Genomic DNA, 16054 nt, shown 5'->3' with positions numbered 1-16054 from the left:
AAGATAATTTAAGGAGCTGTTAAATCTCAAAATAAACAGAGACCAAAGGGCTGTTAAAATTCACATTTAATGACCTACACCCTCCTTCCCTGATTCCCAAGCCCCCTTCCCTTTTTTCCTTGAAACTGTCACCTATCACATGAAAACCTAACTATGAAAAAGCCTTTGCCCCAGAATCAGGGAGCCTGAGTTCTCTCCGCTCAATGTTCCCTGCCACTAGGTTAATAAACCTGATTGTGAGCTCACTGCTTCAGCCTCTGTTTCTCTTGACTCCGCTGTTCTAACAATACATACAATGGTACAATAGTGGTACCCACTGAATAGAGCTGTTGTAACTCAATATGCAACTAATCTGTGTCAAGTCGATGATCCCCCCCGCCCCCGCTGTGTTCGTGGCATGCATAAGTTCCTGGGCCAGGGATCGAACTTGCACCACAGTGTCGACCCAAGCCACTGCAGTGGATCCTTAACCTCCTGCACCACAGCAAGAACTCCATCACTTTGAAACAATAAAGCCCAATGTATTTGTGGGTAGAGAATGTTTTCCTGTCATTCCAGTAAACAGTGTTGCTGGCCACTCCAGGTATACAAGGATCAAGCCATAGCCTCAGCAGAGAGTCACCCGGAGGGAATTTCAGGATGGAGAAAAGCAAAAAGCACTCTGTGCTTGGCATACCGGCCCAAGAAGTTAAGATGCACAACTAAGGAATAATTCAAAGGAGCCCAGACTCTTGCATTCTCCCACACATAGAGGGGCACTAAAATCTTTTTTTTTTTTTTTGTCTTTTTGCCATTTCTTGGGCCGCTCCCACGGCATATGGAGGTTCCCAGGCTAGGAGTCGAATCGGAGCTTAGCCGCTGGCCTACACCACAGCCACAGCAACGCTGGATCCTTAACCAACTGAGTGAAGCCAGGGATCGAACCCACAACCTCATGGTTCCTAGTCAGATTCGTTAACCACTGGGCCATGACGGGAACTCTGAAAAGCACTAAAATCATTAACCTGAGATGTCTGATGTTTTCTGAAGGCAGAGCCAGCCGAATTGGCCGATGGATCAAAGAGATAAGCCCAGAAGATCTCCAGATTTTTAGCCTGAGCAGCTGAAAGAATCAACTGTTTTCCACAGAGATGGGGAAGGGGAACGAGGCGCATGTCCCAGGGGATGAGCAGAAGTTGGGCTCATGTGTGAGACGCCTGGAGACATGTGAGTGGAGAGGTGATGTGGGCGGGACTCACAGGTCTGGAGTTCCTGAGAAAGGTCTCGCTGGAAGTGTCCAGGGGTGCAGGGCTGTTGGCGTGGAAGAAGGTAGGGCCTGGAGAGTGGATTTAGGAGGGAGGCTCTTAAGGTTGTACTTAAAATGACCACTGGAGGGAGTTCATGTTGTGCTTCCAGAAATGCACCCGGCTGGTAGCCATGAGGAGGCCTGTTGGATCCCAGGCCTTGCACAGTGGGTGAAGGACCCAATGTTGCCATGAGCTGCAGTGTAGCTTACAGATGAGGCTTGGATCCGGCATTGCTGTGGCTATGCTGTAGGCCGGCAGCTGCAGCTCTGCTTCGACCCCTAGCGTGGGAACTTCCTTATGCTGCACCTGTGGCACACAAAAAAATTTTGACTGGCTGAGTGTACTAGGGACCAGTTCCAGGGAAAACAGTGGGGAGCTGGCCATTATTACGCAGGGTCTGGGGGCCAGGACCCCACACTTAGAACACAGACCTGCGTCAACTGTCCACCTGCCTGTGACCTTTGATGACATGGTTGTGTGATTCTCTCAGGAGTGGGGGGCCTATGAGCAGCCAGAGGGGCCTCTTCCACGATGTTGCCGAGGACAAGCTGAGATTCCTTGTGTGGGATTCTTTGGACCTGGGGCTGGGCACCAGGCTTCACCTTTTAACTACTAACTAGTTATGCATGGTGAGAGCTCGGTGTCTTTCTGTCTTTCACTCCATCTAGTGGGTCTGCCTGGTGGGCACATTGGGACCAAGGCTCTTCTGCATCTGGATTTACTAACCTGACTCCAGCAGAAGGTTCAGGAGGCTGTCTGTTGCCAAGGACTCTGTGCTTCCGTGGTCCTTGTCTAGGAGACCCAGATGCTCTTTCAGCAAAACCTTTCAAGGCTGATTTACCCGGGAGAAAACGTCCACTTTTTTCTAAGTCGCATCTGTGATGGCCGCCCTCTGATCTGCTGTGGAACTAACTCCATGAGGGCTATGGGACTCCAGTGGTCGCCCGGCTCAAACACTGCAAGGAGCCCCAGCCATCTGCCAGGTTCCTGAGCCCACACAAAGTGGACTGGGTGTGGGAGTAATCTGGGGGCTGGGCTAGGCTGGCAATGGACCTGGCCGGTTGGATCCTTGGCCTCGCACAGGGGGTAAGCTTTCCCTGGAACCGGTCCCCAGCCCACTCAGCCTGTCCCCCAAAGGCCAGGGGCTGTATCTTTCTTACCTTTCCTACCTTTCTCTCCATCCAAACTCTCTCTTGCAGGAGTCCTGGCCTTCATCTCTCTCCTGCTCTTGAGTCTCCACCTCTGACACATCCCCCTCTCCCACTCCCGTCAGCCCCCTTACCTTAGCCTCCTCTCCCCGGTCAGCAGAATCACACCCCCCACCGAAGATGCCCATCAGATCATCCCTGGGTGTGCCGTAAGACACGCACTTGTGAAAAAGTCCCCACCCGGCCCAGGGCCACCCTGAGGCCCAGAGAGGAGACGGGTGCCCTCTGGACAGAGAGTGCCCGTAGTCGTACCCGAGGGTTTCGGTGTCACAGGCCGGGACCACCAGGCAGCCCCTGAACGCCAGAAAGCCCAAGTCCGTGACACCTTGCACACATCTCCGAAAGACGCCAGGCGGCCCCCCCAGGGCGGCCCCTGGGAAGCCACGCACGTGGGGACACGGGAGAGGCTCCCGGGTCCGCCGGAGTCTCAGGCAGCGCCAGACACCGCTGAAGATGAGGGCGGCATGGGCAACGCCGTGGAGAACGTGCAGGTGCCGGGCGATACCACATGGCCCACAAGGCACCGGGGGACGGCGGCGGCTCCCAGACAAGAGCGGCCCCCCAGGCCGTGTGGCCGGGGGCGTGGCTGCCGGCGTCGCCGAGCTGGGTGATGCTGTCGCGGGTTTCCGCTGCCCGTGGGGACCCGCGCGCTGGGGGGGAGGGGGGCTTCGTTCCAGGCGCCTCCTCGGGACCCGGCGGGGGGTGGACAGCGGGAGGATGAGCCGCAGTGTCCCCTCACGAGATGGCCCAGGGAGGCGGCGTTCGCGGAGTGGGGACTGAGGCGGCCCCGGGCTGGTGGGGCGTGGGGATCGGCAGGTGCGATGCCGGCGGCGCGGAAGGACCCGGTGCGGGTGAAGGGTGGGTGCCTGCAGCTCGCACTCTCTTGGTGCGCCACCCACGTGAACCCGGACCCCCGGCAGAGGCTCCCTGGACTCTGTTCCTCCTCCGCCCCTTGGGTCCCTCCAAGCCCAAGGTCCCGAGCCCCAGCCAGGGGTCCTGAAGAAAGGCTCTCACTTTGGGAACCCAGCCAGACGAGGTGCGCAAAGCTGTTTCAGGCAGAAGGACCAGGATGTGCAAATGCTTAGAGGAGACGGTCAGCCAGGAGCGTTCAGGGAATCGACGGCGCTCTGGTGGACGGGAGCTGGGCCCGTGGTTCTGCTCTGAGGGTGGCAGGAGCCACGCGGGGGGTGGGGGGGCGCAGAACGGAAGAGTGAGGCGATCTCAGCTGTTCAGAGGCTGCTGGGGCTTCACGGGGAAAGAGGAGGCACACGGGATACTATCTGAACATACTAGCTGAAGAGTTCCTGTCCTGGCTCAGTGGAAACAGAGCTGACTAGCATCCATGAGGACGCAGGTTCGATCCCTGGCCTCAACGAGTGGGCTAAGGATCTGGTGCTGCTGTGGCTCTGGCGTAGGCCAGCAGTTAAAGCTCTGATTTGACCCCTAGCCTGGGAATCTCCATATGCCTTGGGTGCAGCCCTAGAAAGCCAAACAAAAGAAAACAAAAAACCAAAACCCATGCTCACTAGTTGAATGAACAGTAGCTTGGCCAGAGTGATGGCTGGAGCTTTGACTTTTTAAGTTAAGATGGAAAAGAGGAGGGGGGGGAGGAGGTACAACATCCCCCTGGAGACCTGACCCTCAGCATGTAGACGCTGGAAGCACTTAGGCCGAGATGGGGGAGCTGGTGGGTGGAGCGGGTTTAAGGGAAGTTCGGGAGGTGGACTTCCACCACGTCGAGGCTGAAATGTCCCAGCGGCTTCCGGACGCACTGAATGCGGGTCCGAGTCACGCTGAGGGAGTCTGCTGGGGGACATGCAGTTGGCAGCGGCCAGCCTGCGAGGCGTAGTCAGGGTCAGACTTGGCGGGAGCACCTTTAGGTCACGGCCCAGATGCCGCACATGGGCAGCTGAGGACCGCGTGGCTGGCTTGGGCACCTGGGCAGGAGCGGTGGGTGTCACGAAGTCAGATAAAGGGAGGAGCAGCCGCCCGAGGGAAGGTTCGTGTGGGAGAGGAGGGCAAGCCGGTGACCCAGGTCCCCAGGGAGGAGGCTGAGGCGAAACACAGATGCAGGAAGATGAGGACGGGACCATGGCTGGTGTTTACTCGCCCCCTCCGAGGCCTGTGCGTTTCAGGCAGGGCGGCAGATGAGCTCCGTGGCAGATACTCAGCCTGGAGGATCCCAGGCCGGGGGTGGGAGGGGACTCTGTGCCTTAGGAGAACAGCATACCTTGGGTGGGGAGGGAACAGCGTGCACAAAGCCAGAGCCCAGGACACCCCAGAGAGCTGCATCTGGCCTCGGAGGCTGAACGTGGGAACAGGCCCAGCTGGAGACACCAAGAAGGAAGGTCTGAGCACCACCCCCAGCAGCTGGGACACTCGGAACTCTGGGTCAAGAAGGGGTACTGGCTGACCTCACCATCAGCCAGGCTCTGGAGGCTGTCTGCAGAGCGGCATGTGGGGGTAGCTGGCAGATGCCCCTCGTGTGGGCCGGGGTGGTGGTGGTGGGGTCTGGAGATGTGTGATAGAAGCCTGATGGGAGTTGCCGTTGTGGCGCAGCGGAAAGGAATCCGACTCATAACCATGAGGCTGTGGGTTTGAGCCCTGGCCTTGTTCAGTGGGTTAAGGATCCAGCGTTGCTGTGATCTGTGGCGTAGGTCGCAGACGAGGCTTGGATCCCGCATTGCTGTGGCTGTGGCGTAGGCCAGCAGCTGTAGCTCCGATTTGACCCTGAATCTGGGAACCTCCTCCATATGCTGCAGGTGCGGCCCTGGGGGAAAAAAAGCAGCCTGATGTGCGTGTGCAGGGGAGGTGAGAATTTGTGGACTGGAGTCTGGGGGTGGGAGGGCCTTTGGGAGAAAGGGAGGCTCCAGCCTGGCGTTTCTGGGAGGCAGGATCTGGAGATCCAGGGAATTGCCTGGCAGGAGGCAGCAGGGTGCTACATGCCAGGATCAGGGTTTAGTTGGCATCTATCTGCCCACCTGCCTGCTCTCTGAAGGACGACAGTCAACAGTGGGATAATACAGTGGCACCCACTGACCCTGCAGCTTGGGAAGAGAAAGTGGGTGACCTAGGAGTGTTTTGGGGAGGATGATTTAGGGGTCGGAGACTGGCCACCAGAGAGGTGGTGTGATGCAGGGTCACAAGTCTAGGCCTATGTGGGTTCTTCGGCACATTTTTTGTTTTATTTTCTATTTTTTGCTTTTTAGGGCTGCACCCGCAGCACATGGAAGTTCCCAGGCTAGGGGTCGAATCGCAGCTACAGCTGCCAGTTGACGTCACAGCTCATCAGATCCTCAGGCCACTGAGCGAGGATAGGGATCGAACCCACATCCTCATGGGTGCTAGCTGGGTTCATTAACCACTGAGCCATGAAAGTAACTCCAGATCTGCACGTTTTTCGTTCCCTTTTCTGCTGCCCTTGGTCGGGGGGACTTAGTTGTCCTCATCACGGCAGGGCTGGGGGACCTTGGAGGCTGTGGCCACGTGTTTCTCCCGGGAGGAGTGGGATGGCCTGGACGAGGACGAGGCACCTGCGGCCTCCCTGTAAGGCCCTCCCGCCCTCCTCTCCTAGGCTCTGCTCTTCCCCCTCTCCCAGGAGCGGTTCTGTGTTCCCGCAGCTGAGCAAGGGCGCTGCTTCCTCCCCTGGGCCCCCTGCCTGCTCCACTCCCTAAGGGGCCCCCACACCTGACTCTGAAGCGTCCCAGGGAAGGGCTCGGGGCTGGGCGTCTCAGTCTGGCTGCCTACATCTGTCCAGACCAGTGACACCTCTGTGCCCAGGCTCTACTTTTTCATCCTTTTTTGGCCCCTCGGTGGCATCTGGGGCTCCCGGGCTGGGCCAGGGATCACATGCAGGCCTCGGTTTCGACCCAGCGCTGCAGCAACGCTGGATCCTTTAACCCACTGTGCCAGGCTGGGGATCAAACCTGTGTCCTAGCGCTGCAGAGACGCCTCCCATCCCCCGTGCCACAGCGTAACTCCTATCCTCCCGACACGGTTGCTGCTTGTGGAGACCACTGGGCTCTTCCTGGGAGACGCTCCTCAGGCTTATTCTGTAACGCTGCCTCTTCTTCCCAGTTGCAAAGACGCCACGTGCTTCCTTTGGTCTGTCACAGGATGGGCTGCCCTGAGCTAGGCCAGCCCCTTACCCACCCGGTCTTGCTCCCAGGACTTGCGTTTTCCAAGTCCCACGTGGTCGCTCAAGCACAGGAACAAGGCGAAGGACCCTGGGTGCCCATTCCTCCAGGCCCTGCAAGAGAAGCCGGGAGGGGCCCCGGCGGAGGTGAGTGGGAGCAGGGATGACACTGGGCGCTCATGTCATCCTGGGCACTTGCCCTGTGTCTCCTGGAGCCGGTTGCTGGGGCCACAGCCCCAACATACTCCGACCTTCCACGCTGGTTCTAGACATGCTGCCTCCTTGCCATCTGATTTCTGTCCCCAGGCCCTGGAAGGCAGCCAGCCTCACTGCACTGCTCTCCACGCCTCCCCCGTTCCCCATCTTCCTCCCTTTGCAGGGCTGTCCCAGGTCCGCCCACAGCCCCAGCATCATGACAGGCATGTCTCTCACGTGCACCAGGAGCATCAGATGCCCTCCATTTTCCTGGGCTTGTGCACATGGCTGTGTCCTCTTTTCCTGCCAGAGATCTCCCCTCTCCTGAGGAGAGCGAGGCAGGCGATGGAATCTCTGCCTCTCCTCCCAGCCAGAAGGCCACCCCTGTGTTCTCACAGTTGCTGGGCCCTGTCACGTACCACTGGCTCTACCTCATCCTGACTTCCTCCTACAGACTCATTCCTGAACGTGTCAGACACGCATCTGTGAGGGGGCTGCCCTCTCCCGTCAAAGTGTACACACACACACCACCAGCACTGCTCTGCTCATAGCTTGGTGCCATGAAGCAGAGACCGAGGAGGCACCTTCCGAGCAGAATGTCTGTGGAGCAGGGCTCCAGTTGAAGACGCCCAAGGCAGGGCCGTCCACCCAAGAAGGCCAACACCTGTGACGTGTGCAGCCCAGACGTAAAAGACATGCTACGCCTGGCTCAAAACCAAGCGAAACACCCAGGCAGAAGTCTTTCACAAGTGAGGCATGTGGGAGAGACTTCTGGCTCAGTGCAAGCTCTCACCAGTAGCAGAAAGAGCACAGTGAAAAGAAACCCCTCGCATGCAAGGAGTGTGCTAAGAATGTCCTGCACAGCAGTGGCCTCGAGCACCAGGCTAGAGAAGAGGAATCCACCCAGTCAAAGCTCTGCCCTGATTCAGCACCACAAGATTCACACCAGAGAAAGGCCTTATGAGTGCAGTGAATGACGGAAAGCGTTTCAGCTAAAGCTCTAACCTTGTTAAGCACCAGAAAATTCACACTGGAAAACGGCCTTAAGCGTGTAGCCATGGTGGGAAAGCCTTCAGTGAAAGCTCCATTCTCAGCCAGCACCAGAAAGTTCACACCGGAGAAAGGCCTTATGAGCATAACAAATGCGAAAAGGCTTTTTGCTACAGCTCAAACCTAAGCACCAGAAGGGCCACACTTAAAGAGCTGCCTGAGTGCAGTGAACATAGGATCACCTTCAGCCAAAGCCTGGTGGCATACAATTCAAAAAGGTCACACTAGGGAGTTCCTATCGTGGCTCGGCAGTAATAAATCTGAATAGCATCCATGAGGATGCAGGTTCGATCCCTGGGTCCGCTCAGTGGGTTAAGGATCCAGCATTGCCGTGAGCTGTGGTGTAGGTCGCAGATGCAGCTTGGATCTGGCACTGTTGTGGCTGTGTAGGCTGGCAGCTATAGACTGGGATATGCCCATATGCAGGGAGTAAGGCCCTAAAAGACAACAGCAAAAAAAGGTCACACAAGAGGAAGGCCTTAGGAGTGCGATAGGAATGGAAAAACACTAGTAGGGACCTTCTCCTTGTTCCACAAAAGGACTCACTCCTGAGGAACTTGTATGAAAGGAAGCTTGGTGAGGAAGCCATCAGCCAAAATGTGTCACTTGCACATCCCACACACCTAGTGGGAGATCGGCTATAGTGCCAGACAAGCAGGAAGCTTTCAGGAGCCACACTGCAATTTCTAACCTGTGCAGGTGCACTGCCAGATTCCATCACATGTCTACCAGGTGACAGGTGTCCACAACATGTGCCTGTCATCTCGACATACTCAGGGAAGGCAGAGCTGTGCTCTCGTTCCCTGGAAGGAGCCATGAGTGATGGAACCCGCTGAGGTGGCTTCATTTTCTACCTCTGCCTTGTGCCCAGTGGTTTGGGCATAGCCCCGACAGAGACCTCGCCAGGTGGATCTAGAGTCAGAGGGCATCCAGAGCAGACTGCTCTTCATCGTGGGCACTGGTGAGTCTACAGATGATGCCTACGGTAGACTGGTCAACCATCCAAATCACCTACCCCTGGAACTGCCTGCCTCCAGAGTGTGATAATGAAGCTCCCATTGTCAAAGTCATCTTCAACCCTTGGGACTCCATTCACTGTGTACAGGGAAAGACTGAGGACAGAACTGGGCTCTAGGAGTTCCTGCTGCGGTGCAACAGGATTGCCAGCATCTCTGCAGCACCAGGACACAGGTTCGATCCCTGGCCTGGCACAGTGGGTTGGCCGAAAAAGAAAAAAGAAAAGGAACTGGGCTCTAATGGTACAAAGGAAGGGAAGCGTTTTCGGGAGGGGCCCTGCCTTTGACACAAGGATCACAAGGAAGAGCCTGGAACCCAGTTTAACCTCATTCACGTTGTGGCCCAGGACCTCCTGGGACAGAGCGAAGGTCTCCGGGTCACATATCACATACTGGATGCCAGGACTGCCTGTTGGGCCCAGAGCTTCGGGGTTTGGGTGTTTGGTGTGGTAATCCTCAGTGATTCCCAGGCAGCAGGGACTGGGTCCCTTGTTCCTGGGAATGTCCCACAGTCCTCAAAAGTCCTGAGGGGTCACTGTCTCCGAGACCTGCTCAGGGTCATATAAGGCCCTTGAGGTCTAGAACCCATACGGAGGTGTCACTGGATTGAAGATCCACAGGAGCCGGGTAGAAACGCAAGTGGGTGCAGACACATGGGGTTTGAGTTCAGGGAGTTAGGAATCTTTTCAACCACGAGTGCTGCAACCACCAGAGAGCCACACCCGGTAACAACAAACTTCCCCCACACCCACGTCATGCAAGAGTTTACTCAAAATTGATCACAGACATAGGTGTCAAACTTACAACCACAAAGCTTCCAGAAGTAAACGTAGTGACCTAGGATTTGGTGGATTTCTTCAATAAGTCATAAAAGGTATAACAAGAAAAGGATCAACTGGACTTTATCAAAAACTTTATTTTATTTTTTATTTTTATTTTTTGCTTTTTGGGGCCACACCTGCGGGATATGGGACTTCCCAGGCTAGGTGTTGAATCAGAGCTACAGCTGCCATCCTACACCACAGCCACAGCAATGAGGGATCCAAGCAGCACCTGTGACCTGCACCACAGCTTACAGCAATGCCAGACTCCCCAACCCACTGAGCGAGGACAAGGATCGAACCCGCATCCTCATTGATACTAGGTGGATTCCTTTCTGATGTGCCACAACAGGAACCCCCTCAAAATTTTAAACTTTCTATTTGAACAGTCACTCTCAAGAATATAAAAATGAGGAGTTCCCGTCGTGGCGCAGTGGTTAACGAATCCGACTAGGAACCATGAGGTTGCGGGTTTGGTCCCTGCCCTTGCTCAGTGGGTTAACGATCCAGCGTTGCCGTGAGCTGTGGTGTAGGTTGCAGACGCGGCTCGGATCCCGCGTTGCTATGGCTCTGGCATAGGCCGGTGGCTACAGCTCCGATTTGACCCCTAGCCTGGGAACCTCCATATGCCGCGGGAGCGACCCAAGAAATAGCAACAACAACAACAACAACAACAACAACAACAACAAAAAGACAAAAAAAAAAGAATATAAAAATGGGAGTTCCTGTTGTGACTCAGCAGTAACGAACCCAACTAGTATCCATGAGGACATGGGTTCAGTCCCTGGCCCCTCTCAGTGCGTTAAGGATCTGGCATTGCTGTGAGCTGCAGCGTAGGTCACAGACGAGGCTCGGATCTGGCGTTGCTGTGGCTGCGGCGTAGACTGACAACTGCAGCTCCAATTCATCTCCTAGTCTGGAAACTTCCATATGCCAAGGATGCAGCCCTAAAGAGAAAAAAAAAAAAAAGAAATGAAACTGTAAGCGAGACTGGGAAACCTCTGCTAAACAAACACTGACAAGAGCCCTGACTCTATTAGACTATATAAAAAATCCTTATAACAATAAGACAACATAATTTTTAAAACTCACTTCACTAGATATATGGATGGCAAATAAGCACATGGCTTCCATGTAAACCATGTTATTTATTTAAAGGTCACAATAGAGTTCCCTGGGGGCCTAGCAGGTTTAGGATCTGGCATTGTCACTGCTCTGGTGCAGGTTTAATCCCTGGCCTGGGAAATCCTGCATGCTGGGGGCATGGCCAAAAAACCCCAAATAGCTCAAAACACCCCCATGTGTGTTCCAGAGAGAGTGAGGCGGTAGAGAACAGACTCTGGACTGCATGCCACAGCGGAGACTTAGCTATGTGCCTTTGGAAAAGTGACCAAGTCTCTGCGACTCAGGTACCTCGACATGGAGCAGACGACTGATAATGACTCCCCTATATTGAACTGACTGACAGCTGGAGCAGAGGTGCAGGTCTGCAGGTCATAAGTGCATACCCAGAGTTCCCATCATGGCTCAGCGGTTAATGAATCCGACTGGGAACCATGAGGTTGCAGGTTCGATCCCCGGCCTCACTCAGTGGGTTAAGGATCCGGCATTGCCATGAGCTGTGGTGTAGGTCGCAGATGCGGCTCGGATCCCGTGTTGCTGTGGCTGTGGTGTAGGCCGGCGGCTACGGCTCCGATTCAACCCCTAGCCTGGGAACCTCCAGATGCCATGGGAGTGGCCCTAGCAAAGGCAAAAAGACAAAAAAGAAAAAATAATAATAATAAAAATAAAAATACTACTAAGGAGTTCCCTTGTGGAACAACAGATTAAGGATCTGGTGTTGTCACTGCAGTGGCTCAGGCTGCTGGTGTGGCGAGGGTTCAGTCCCTGGCACAAGGAACTTCCACATGCCACAGGTACAGCCAAAAAAAAAAATTATTATTATTTTTCTTTTTGCTTTTTAGAGCTGCACCCTCGGCATATGGAAGTTCCCAGGTTAGGAGCTGAATTGGAGCTAGAGCTGCTGGCCACAGCCACAGTTATGTGGGATCCGAGCTGCGTCTGCAACCTATGCCACAGCTCATGGTAAGATCAGATCCCCCACCAATGAGCAAGGCCAGGAATCAAACTTGCGTCCTCATGGATACTAGTTGGATTAATTTCTGTTGCACCACAATGGGAACTCCAAAAAAAATTAATTTTTAAAGACACCATTAAGAAAATTAAAAAAGGATAGAACCTGGGAGTGGAAACAAATCCAACTAGGAACCATGAGGTTGCGGGTTCAACCCCTGGCCTCGATCAGTGGGTTAAGGATCCAGGGTTGCCATAAGCTGTGGTGTAGGTTGCAGACACGGCTCAGATCTGGTGTTGCTGTGGCTCCAGCGTAGGCCGGAAGCCGCAGCTCTGATTCGACCCCTAGCCTGGGAACCTCCATATGCTGTGGGTGGGGCCCTAAAAAGACAAAAGACAAAAAAAGAAAAAAAAGAAAAGACAGATAGAACCTGCATCACAGCAGTGACAACGCTGGAGCCTTAACCACCTGGCCACCAGGCATCGGTGAGAGGTCAGCCGGCCTCAGGTCAGGGTGATACTCCCTACGTCAGACCAAGGCAGATGAGGGTCACTTACGCATCTGGGACAAATCAACTTTGCAAAATGAACACCCAGGAAAAGCCTCAGGGGCAAAGCTCAATGACCCCAGAATCAATGGCCGTGTTCGTGCCCATGGTGCCAGTAAAGAGGCTCACAAGAGACAGCTGGCAGAAAAGTGCCACAGTGATCCAGAGATGGAAACGTCACAGACCTGACTAGGTCACCTGAGCAGAAAAACCGCAGAGCTAGATGTGATCTGCTCCTCAGATTGTAGTACTTTTGACCCTGGACCGTGGTTCTCTAGGTCCCAGGGCAAAGGTGTTGGGATTGTTTACGCAGGAGTCCAGAGGACAGAGAGCAGCTCTCGGGCCAGCACGAGGGCTGGTGGCACCTCTCACAGCAACAACAGCCCTCTGGCCTGGGGCAGACAGCAGCACATCACAACAGAAGCCCCGCTGGGCCTCACTAAGGAGTCCCACGTCTTCTGAAAAAGGCCTATGACCTTGTCCTTGCAGGTCACTTGGGCCCTGCAAAACCAGGACAGGGGCACATGAATGTGACTGAAGCTCTGGGCACTGGACCTGGAACCCTAGTCTCTGTCCTGCCAGCCACCTCTCCTTCTGCCTCCCAAACCCTGTCCCCTAACACACTTGCTCACCTTCCGTATCTGAGAGCAGGGCCCTGCTCCCCACATCCATTGGAGTTTGTTTCTCCACTTAGGGACTTCCTCCACCCAGCTACTGGTACCCCACACTCATCCCAGGGCCCACCTGTATCCACAACCTAAGACTTTTCTTCCAAAATCCCATTTTCAGGACCGCCCTGGTCCAGGCCACCAGTGCACCGCAGCCTGGAAATCCGGAGGCCAAATGGGAACTCCCTGTTTGTTCACAGGCAAATGTGTCACCTCTACTCAGATGGCTCAAAGTCCAGCCGCTAATCGTCCTCCACACATACTCTTTTCTGCCAACCTCCATCTCTGTTTTTTTTGGCTTTTGTCTTTTGTCTTTATGCCGCACCTGTGGCACATGGAGGTTCCCAGGCTAAGGGCCTAATAGGAGCTGTAGCTGCTGGCCTACACCACAGCTCATGGCAACGCCAGATCCTTAACCCCATGGAGCAAGGCCAGGGATCAAACCTGCAACCTCTTGGTCCCTAGTCGGATTCGTTTCTGCTGCACCGTAACGGGGAACTCCTCCATCTTATTTGTTATCTGAACACTTAAAATGCCCTTTATCCTCCACTTATATTCACTCTGCAGGAGCCGAGAAAATGCAGGGACTCAAAAAAAGGACCTTGCCTGATGGCAGAAAAACCTGACGGCAGGTTCTTAACCAAGAAAGGGAGCTCACCTGAACGGTACAAGCCAAAGGTGGGCTTTTGGTCAGGAAAAAAGCTCACCTGAACGGTGCATGCCGAAGGTGGGCCTCTGGTCAGGATGAAAGCCTGCCTGCACCGTACAAGCCAAGGGCAGGCCTCAGGTTACACAGCTCTTACTTTGATGTTGATGGGGAAGAATTAAGGCTTTCCTGGGAAAGCAATTTCCATGTTTGCACTGGAGAACATGGATTGTTTTTCGGGTGAGTCTTTCCTGCTATTTTATTTGTTATTCAGTTTTTCTCAGTCTTTCCTGATTATTTACTTATTATTCTTATTTCCCATTCTTACTGTCCTGTGGTGATTTGTGATTTAACAAAATTACAACAATAATATAATAAGAATTTCATCCTGAGGGACTTTCCCCTATTTTAATCCAACTTAGTTAAAACATAGTGTTTATCTATTAATTAGTTATACAGTAAAATTTTAGAGTTAGGATTTTAATGAGGTTCATAGAAGTTAGACATATATCATTCTTGACCAAAAGACACCTAGCTATGAGTTATAGAAAATTTTAAGTGATATCTAGTTAAGTTGGTTTATATTTTCTTACACTGTCTCCCTGCCATAACGCTTTAAAGATAAGCACCAGTCTAAAAACAAGATTTGAGAATGCCAAATTCTTGTGTCTGTGAACTCTTCAAATTGTAAAGACTGGCTGGCCATGGGATGATTTGTACTGTCGCCTCCTTTCCATGATGTATTGTACCTAATTGCCCCTAAATTGTACCCACTAAGTTTAGTTAAAACAAAGATCTTAAAACATGATGTATGGCTGCTATACCATGTAATAGTTGACCAATGTACTTTTAACACTGTGATGTAATCTGTAGCAAAAAGCTGTCTATATAATCAACCACTTATGCCAATAAAGTTTGAGCAGTCCAGCGCCCTGAAAGAAGGGACAAAGAGGCTGTCTCCATAACTGTTCATTCGTGGACGCCGCATCCCTCTCCCATCGGGAAAAAGAGGACGCTCCCTGGCCCAGGAGCGGGCCTCTGGCATCACTCTTCATATGTAATCGGAATCCCCATTGATTCCACCTTGAAAAATCTATCTGGAATCTGATTATTTCTCCTACTTCTATTCTGAACAGGCCACCCGGAAAATATTTGCAGTAGCAGCAGCCTCACCAAGCCGCATGCTTTCGGCCCCACCACAACCTCTCTCCCATCAGTGTGTACACACAAACCATCCACTAGGATAGTTTCAAAATCTTACCTAACTCAGATATTGGCCATCCATCTTCTGAAAATTTGCTATGGATCCCAGCACCCTCAGCCTGTCTATAGAAATAGGACTCCTCACGCTCTTGGTTCTTCGCGGTGGAGAATGAGAACTTTCCTAAGTGCTATCAAGTCAGTCTCACCTCCGAGTCTTGCACATGCACATTCGTCCCCCTGCACCTTTCACATGATATCATACTGGATTCTGAAAATTAATACCGCCTACCTGAGACCGCTCTACCTGAACACCGAGTCCTGGGCTTAGTCGGGAACCTCAGGCACTGGGGCTCAGAGTCCGGCCAGGAGACCCTGCCTCATCCGTGCTCAGTCGATCGGCTGGCTTATCACGTCCCCAGTCCAGCTATATGCTGGGTCATGACCTCGGTAGGGTTGACTTTCGAACCAGGGTCTCCTGTTCCGAAAAGCAGATACAAAGCTAAAGACGACGACCCCTGAGTGGCCGCTGACACAGACGGGCTGTGACGGAGGCCGCGGCAAGCACCCTCCCGCGGGGCCACCACCCGACAGCCCAGGACACAAGAGCTCGAGGAGCGGAGTGGAGCAGCCAGGACGTTCACTGCGGTCACAGGGCAGGAGGAGCACAGAGGTGGGGCCTCCCAGGCTCTCGTACCTACCCCACTCGGATCTCCACGGGCCAGAGAACCTCCTGAACCTCGTAGGCAGCCCAGTAACTAGGTCCCTTCGCCCCCTGCACATATAAAGGCAGGACACTGGAGCACCGATTCCACCCGGTAGTCCCGCCTCTGCCTGCTCGGCAGCTCCGGAAACGCCCCTCCCCTAGGCTATCATTGGTCAGAAGCCTCAACCCGACCGGAAATACCCTTGTCCTGGGCTCTCATTGGTCAATACTGGCGCGGACGCTCTGCGACTACCCTTCTGGGTAGTGTAGTTCGCGCCGCGTGAGCCATTACGCGATGTGCGCTCTTCCTGATCACCCAGGCAACGACCAGGCGGCACTATAATTGGCTCAGGAAAAAGTGTCCTATTGGCTGCGACCCTTGATCCCATAAGGTGAGGGTTTGGGCGTTTCCGCGTGGGCAGCAAAGGATGGGACGGGACTTATGGGGCCTCCATTGCAATCTTCGTTTTTGTAACTGATGGTGTTGTCCACAGACCGCCTT

General features: G+C 53.9%; 1 long non-coding RNA gene across 1 annotated transcript; it reads right to left on the bottom strand.

The window, feature by feature from the left end:
* Window positions 1-5241: 5241 nt before the first annotated feature.
* LOC125133002 (uncharacterized) lies at window positions 5242-16054 on the bottom strand. The gene is made up of 3 exons (XR_007136382.1): window positions 15548-16054; window positions 15139-15324; window positions 5242-6743 (listed from the first exon to the last, which is right to left on the bottom strand). It is a non-coding gene; the product is annotated as an uncharacterized LOC125133002 (long non-coding RNA).

Source organism: Phacochoerus africanus, chromosome 8 (assembly GCF_016906955.1).
Source record: "Phacochoerus africanus isolate WHEZ1 chromosome 8, ROS_Pafr_v1, whole genome shotgun sequence".
NCBI lineage: Eukaryota > Metazoa > Chordata > Mammalia > Artiodactyla > Suidae > Phacochoerus > Phacochoerus africanus.
Note: the sequence above shows the minus strand (reverse complement) of the source record. Positions and strands in the feature narration are given on the sequence as shown.